The sequence below is a fragment of the Rhinolophus hipposideros genome, assembly GCF_964194185.1.
Source record: "Rhinolophus hipposideros genome assembly, chromosome: 8".
Lineage (NCBI taxonomy): Eukaryota > Metazoa > Chordata > Mammalia > Chiroptera > Rhinolophidae > Rhinolophus > Rhinolophus hipposideros.
In genome coordinates this window covers 24,630,575-24,637,568 of record NC_138054.1, presented here as the reverse complement: position 1 = coordinate 24,637,568, position 6,994 = coordinate 24,630,575, and the positions used below count along the sequence as shown (strand labels likewise).

Genomic DNA, 6,994 nt, shown 5'->3' with positions numbered 1-6,994 from the left:
GAGTGTCATGCACTTGATGATACAAAGGTACTTTGTGTGTATCAGTCACTGCCTCAAACATGGACAAATTCTATTTTCCTGACCATGGAAAATATTTGTAATCTTCCAAAGAACTTTACATTTCAGAGCCCCTACATCTAAGCTATGAATAGTCCATCAATCATTTTCTACAACTTGAGAAATATCACCCTAATCCAACTTCAGAAAATGTTTATGTCACTAAGTACTTGTCTTAAGATTTTTATAAACACTGGGGAAATATACACACACACACACACACACACACACACACACAGCAACAGATTGTATAGTGTATTACTATAACTATGAAAAAAAAGTTTAAGAAAAAAAGACTGAGAAATTATTTACGAAAATGTTTACAAGTTATATTCGTTTTCAATTTTTTTTCAGGTAAGTGCGGTTACTTTTATTGTCTTTCCCCCTTCCCGCCCTTCTCTCTTTCTCTCTCTCCATAAAGGAGCCACTTCTCCCATCTAAGCAAAACACCTGTGTCTGGGCCAAGGCGTGGGTAGAAATCTTGGTGGGATTGGCGATGGCCATCTATTGTTTAAATGGTGGTCTTAAAAACCATAGTGACCAATGAGCTCCTTAGAAGAAAGGTGTGATATCAATTCAGGTGAACCTAAATTATATTTAAATTTCATAATGGAAACAATAAAAGTCTAAGAATTTCATAAACACATTCTTACCATTTTCAAAGCAAATGTTAAATTACTAAGATAACTTAGGGTTTTTTTTTTCTATTATATGTGATAAGTAGTGAGAAGACTGTCAATTCAATTCAGCACATTTTCATCACTTACTGTGTACAAGGCAATTTAATGGAATGCAAATATGCACTTTAATCTGGGAAGAGAAAATACAAGTCCATGAATAGCAATATCACATGTTAGAATATAATCAATTCAGCGAGGGCAATCAAAATGCAGTAGGATGCCCATATAACTTTTTATACTTTCTGAATCCTTTGGGGTCCTTAGGAGGATTATAAATATAAGTATTTGGGTTTTCTAAGCAGTCAGTTGAATATTTGATCATGAAAGAAGTTCACTGGAACAATTAAGATTTTCAATGAATATTTCTTTTATTTGATTTAATTTTTAGGGTAAGCATCTCAGAGAGACTATAATGATTGTTTTGAGCTGCTATAAGAAGTTTAACTGGTTCTCTGACTTGTTAACATTTTATTTTCAGTAGATGTGCTCAAATAAATTATTTGCCTTTGGTTCTATATTTATAAACTTTTTCCCTATGTTAAACTTACCCAACTAAGATATGCTTACAACCCCGTTTCACAATTTAAGGTAAGTTTGATGCCCTCCCTAGTGTTTCTGTCAAGTCCTAGTGTAAAATAGCCTGGGCATCTTACTGACACCACTGCTTACCACTCTGTCATCTGGGGTGGGTCACCTCACTTTTCTGAGCCTCTATTTAATAATAGTCCTTAAGGGGTTTGAGATGGTCCATGTCATCTAGTACCTACTGTTGGTTTGGTGGAGACTAGAAATGGTGGTAGTGGCTTCACTGGGGGAATAATAATTTTTAAAAAGACACTGAAAGTTGGCTATTTCTGTTCCTGCAAGCTCTTGGTGTCCCCACTCCACCCTACATGGCACCAAGCTACGCATTATCTTGCTGTCTCTCTCTCTCTCTCTCTCTCTCTCTCTCTCTCTCTCTCTCTCTCTCTCTCTCTCTCTTTCTCACCCCTCCCATTCTTCCTCCTCCTTCCCACCCCTTCCCTTCTGGATTGCCTAAAGAACTCCAGACTCCTCTGTTTTGAAGAACAATTTCATTTCTTGAACACTTTTCACAAACTCAATTTTTGGTTTATCTTTACAAAACCAAACCCATTAAGAAGATAATTAACTCACAAAGAAAATAAATCAAATATAGGATTAGGCATTCATAAAATATTGCTGTAGGAGAAAAACAGCAACTTTTACTCTGCATGGATAATGTCAAGTGGACATGGTCAAGGGTATGCAATATTCACTTGTTGTAGATAATCCATGATCATATAGAGTACCTGCAAAATAATTTGTAAGCAATTTATTCTGGATATATAAATGTTTTCCATTTAAAAATAATTTTAAAGGAAGAATTTATTTCTAAAAAAGCTACCTCATCTGTGAAGTGTATGTTATTATTATTATCATTATTTTTTTTTTTACAAAAACTTTTCCAGATTTTTATAAGAAAAAGAATATGTGGAAAGACTTTAACTAACTTCCCCTCTCATATCTCACGATGTTCTTTGGAAAGTACTCTCTGTGTACAAAGCCAGATTTGAATCCAGGTGTTACTCAATCTACATTTCCCTATTTAATCATTTGGGTTTATTTTTGATGGTTTATTCTATACCCCCAGTTTCCATTGCATCTTCCAACTGAATCATGCACAAATATATACTGTGTATCTGACTTGTTCCCTAAGGATCCTGTCAGCTGGCTGTCTGCTGAATATCTGCACGGTGTTGCACAGTTATCTCAAAACCAAACCATCCACAGAAGTCATCATTTACCCCCATATTCCTCCAGCTAGCATTCGTATTCTATTCTTCCTCCTACATTCGTTATCTTGAGTAATCACCAATCTTCCAGGTAATTCAGCCTTGAAATCTGTGTAACCTCTAAATTCCCCTTTCTTTTCACTCCACACTCAAAAATCTTTTGTCAAATCTTGTTGATTCCATCTTCAAAATATTTTTTAAAATTTAATATCTTCTTGCTACTCTAACAGCAACTACCCTTATTCAGGCTTCATGCCTAGATCTCGTAGGCAGCCTTTCCATCTTCAGTCTTCTCCTCCAGAGCCTCCTACACATGGCTGCCTAGGAAAATATTTCCACACATTCAGTGACATGACTGTTCTTTTTGCAATCCTCAGCTGGCTTTCTGTCACGCATGAAATGAAGTTAACACCCAACCTGGTATTCAAAGCTCTTTAAATCTTGACCCCAGCTACACTTTTCTTCAGTCAATTTATTCAACAAATATTCCTAAGTCCATATATGCCAGGCGCTGTGCTAGACTCTGAGGATACAATGAGCAGGCCCAGTCACTGACCTCACTGAGCTTCATCTGGGACATGATTTCTTGCCCCCCATGAATTCTGTAGCCCCCAACCACTTATCACTCTCCAGATATGTTTTTTTGCTTCCCTCTCTCTAGGCTTCTCCTCTACGGAGAATGGTTTTGCTTTCCCCATTGTCATGTATTCAATTCTTCCAAAGGCCAGACCTAAACCTTGCCTTCTTTAAAATGTTTCCCAGTTTCCTCCAACTAGGATTAATTCCTTTATATTGCAGAAGCCCTTTGTATTTCTGTTGTAATTCATCATGGTACAGAGGAAAGACCATATCCCTTGAAGCTAAAACACACTTGGTTCAAGGCCTCTTTCTGCCACTGAAGCAAATCAGCATAGTTCTTTAAAGCTTGTTTCTCCATCTGTAAAATAGAGACGATAATATCTATTTTAAGTAATACAGTAATATCTAGATTAAGTAATACAGATAGAAATAATATAATGGCACAAAAGATGATCTGGCTTTTATGTTACTTGTTCATAGGAATGGCTGACTATTCTATCTCTATAGAAGTGTTAAAGGGAAATAGTCCATAATATATATAGTCTATCACCATGGCAATATCACTTTGCCTGTTTTTTGAGTTGAATATTAATGTCACGTATTTAATTCCTAATCTGAACTAGCCATTGTATATAATTTCATTTGATCATCTCCAATCCTATGAAGTATGTATTATCTCCCATGTTTTATATTATTTATTAGAAATCAGCATTTATTTCTACCTCCTCCTATGCTTTTCTCTGAATGAAAGGGACTGGAAACTCAGAAACTACATTTCTGGATATAGCTTATATTTTGCCAATAAGACACACTCAAGATATTTGGAAAAGAGAGGGAAGGTCAAGGGCATTCTTCCAGAAGATGGAGGCAGACATGGCAGCTTTTGGCAGATGTGAGTTTTGGCATGTCTGGCCAGATTCAATGTAGTGTTTAGCAGTACCCAGACTTAAAGCTATTTTTCTCACTAATTCCAAACAGATAAAATTTGGAGAAGCACTCTACTTGGCCCATTTTGTGTCCCATATCTATCCTAGATCAACTACTGTGGCCAAGGAAATGAAGTTCCCTAAGAATACAGCAGCCCCCATTTGGATCCTGTGGCCCCAGAAGACAGAGGTGTCGTTCCCCCCAAACAAGTGGATGACACAGACAAGGCCACTGAGGGATCCTCTTAGCCTGAGTCTCCAAAAAAGCAGTCTTGCATGCAAGTAGTTTATTTACGAAGTATCCTAAGGAGCAGGAGTGAGGAGGGTCTGGAGGAATAAAACAGGGAAGGGAAAAAAACACCAAAATTCCATAACACATTATTAATTTGGTGACCGCTATGGGTAGCTGGTGCTCAATTCTGCCAAGAGCTTCTGAGGACCCTTATGAAATGAATCTTAAAACAGTCCATCTTGGGGAAGGAAGGGGAGAGCAATCCGGCTCATTTACTGTAGATGTGTGAGAATCTGGTTCTGCTCGAATGGACTGACATTGTATTAAACATACTATACTCCTTCGGGTAAGGTCGGTGCCATGTGGGAAGTTAAGAGAAGAACATAAAATCCTAACAGAAGAACAAAGTAAATATATATAATCAAGCTTATTAAATGTTCCACAAAATACAGGGTAGATACTGAACTGATAGGAATAAAATATACCTTGGAGCAGAGTTGATGCTGGTCACATTTTACTCAGACCAGGTGTAGCCTGGAGTCAGGATACAACATAGGAATCAAGGAGAAGGCCCTAAATAAACAAAAGAGCTTGGATGCATGTTTAAAATTTTAGTTAAAAAGGAAAAGACTCTGGGACGTGGACCTTCAGTGCTTTTCACTGAAATTATATAGTTGCCTATCTCCACCACAGCACTTCTAGAAGCAGTCTCCCTGAATAAGCCCTCCAACCTATGGTAATTCCCAACCCAATGTCTATGTCTATGTATGTGTCTATGTATGTAAACAGGTGAACAGCTATGAATAAAATTTAGTGAATTTAGAATTCTGTGTCTATGATGATTTGTTTGAAGACTTCTTATTTAAAATCTAACTTAAGGAAGAAAAAGACCATTTATATTTTAATTGAGAGTATTCAGAACTGAGCAATTTTCTGAATTTGCCTCAAAACATTCTTTTCAGTAATTTAGTTACACTGCAAGCGGTGTAAGAAAAGCTATTTGGATTTATTGTTTTAGGAACATTTATGCCCTCTAGAGAAAAGAGTCCAGTATTCTGATACCATGTCAGGCATTTCCCTGATAGATGGGAATAAATTTCTTACTGTGTGACACTGGGGTAAGGCTTACCCAGGTAGTTAAATTCTTTGCATGGAATAGGAATGGGGTGAAATAAGCTTTAAGTTATGGAATTTGGAACAAAGAGGAAAGCCAAGGCAGTATTTGGGACAAAGATGGGTTTATGAACCAAAGTAAAAGACCTAACTGGTAACACATACGAGGTTGGACAATTAAGATCGCGAACTCATCCTAGAGAAAGTGCTACATACCTCATCGCTGAATATCACTACAGTCACCTTCGAAGTACTCCCCTTGGGAAGCGATGCACTGACGCCAGTGCCTAGTCCACCCTTCAAAGCAATTTTGGAACTCTTTTTCTGGGATGGCCATCAGAGCTGTCATCATATTACCCTTGATGTCCTGAATGTCATCAAAATGTCTTCCTTTCAATATTTCCGTTATCTTTGGGTAAAGAAAGAAGTCATCGGGGCCAGATGAGGTGAGTAGGGAGGGTGTTCCAGTGCAGTTATTTGTTTCCTGGCTAAAAACTCCCTCACAGACAGTGCCGTGTGAGCTGGTGCATTGTCGTGATGCAAGAGCCATGAAATGCTGGAGAAAAGTTCAGGTTGTCTAACTTTTTTGCACAGCCTTTTCAGCACTTCCAAATAGTAAACTTGGTTAACTGTTTGTCCAGTTAGTACAAATTCTTAATGAATAACCCCTCTGATATCAAAAAAGTTTAGCAGTATCGTTGCAATAAGTTCGAGAACTTAATTGTTAGACCTCGTACTAAGGGAGAAATCTTGCCTATGGGAAAGGAGAGAGTTTCTAAGGGCACCAGTCTGATTAGGACAGAAATACCAGAAATGCTTACTCTGTTTTTTTCACACGAATTAAATATTATCATTCTTTTTTAGTGAAAGTTTAACAGGAGAGCAATCATGGTATTTAATCACTAACATCTGCACAACGTTGAGTTCAGGGATAATGTTCAGCATTTGCCCTGAGATCTTGCATGTTTTTGTGATACATTTTATACGCACTTCTCATTGTTGACATACATACAATTTGCTTCCTAACTAATCTGTAGGTCTCACAAAGGGAAGGGCCAAAGTACTAATTTTTCAATAAACAATGCAATGCTCACGAAAATGTCAAATGAGTAAACATCTTCCACAATTTAGAATACTGTAATAACGTGCTAGTTTGGCTTTTAGATTAAAATTCATCCTATTTCTAAAAATTCTAACAGATACTCTGCATTGACATTAATTTCCTTATGTGTTGGAAAGTGTGCCTTGACTTTGGAGCAGATAAACCATGGTATTCATTTCAGCCTCTGTAAAATAATTTTAAAGGGACAAAGAGAAGGATACTATTTACCCTGGAGGATTATTATGACTATTCAATGAGGTGAGTTGTGGTTAACAGTTATTAAATACCTATTATGTGCTAGGATCATTTTGCTAAAGGGTACTAAAGATAAGATTGAAGGGAACATTTTTGTAAAACAGTTCATGTCCCGGAGCACAGGAGTTTAGGACCCTTGCACCTTACTTGGCCTAAAGAATTTTAGAGCGCAGAGGGAATGAAGAGGTCAGCTTGATCACTATCTTCATTTCTCAGATGAGTAAATAAGGACAAGAAAGAGTAAATGCATCGAACAA

The 6,994-nt window shown here is 37.2% G+C and overlaps 1 long non-coding RNA gene across 1 annotated transcript; it reads right to left on the bottom strand.

The window, feature by feature from the left end:
- Positions 1–1,090: 1,090 nt before the first annotated feature.
- LOC308500643 lies at positions 1,091–6,198 on the bottom strand. The gene is made up of 3 exons (XR_013993760.1): positions 5,597–6,198; positions 4,753–4,840; positions 1,091–3,467 (listed from the first exon to the last, which is right to left on the bottom strand). It is a non-coding gene; the product is annotated as an uncharacterized lncRNA (long non-coding RNA).
- Between the last annotated feature and the right edge of the window lie 796 nt (positions 6,199–6,994).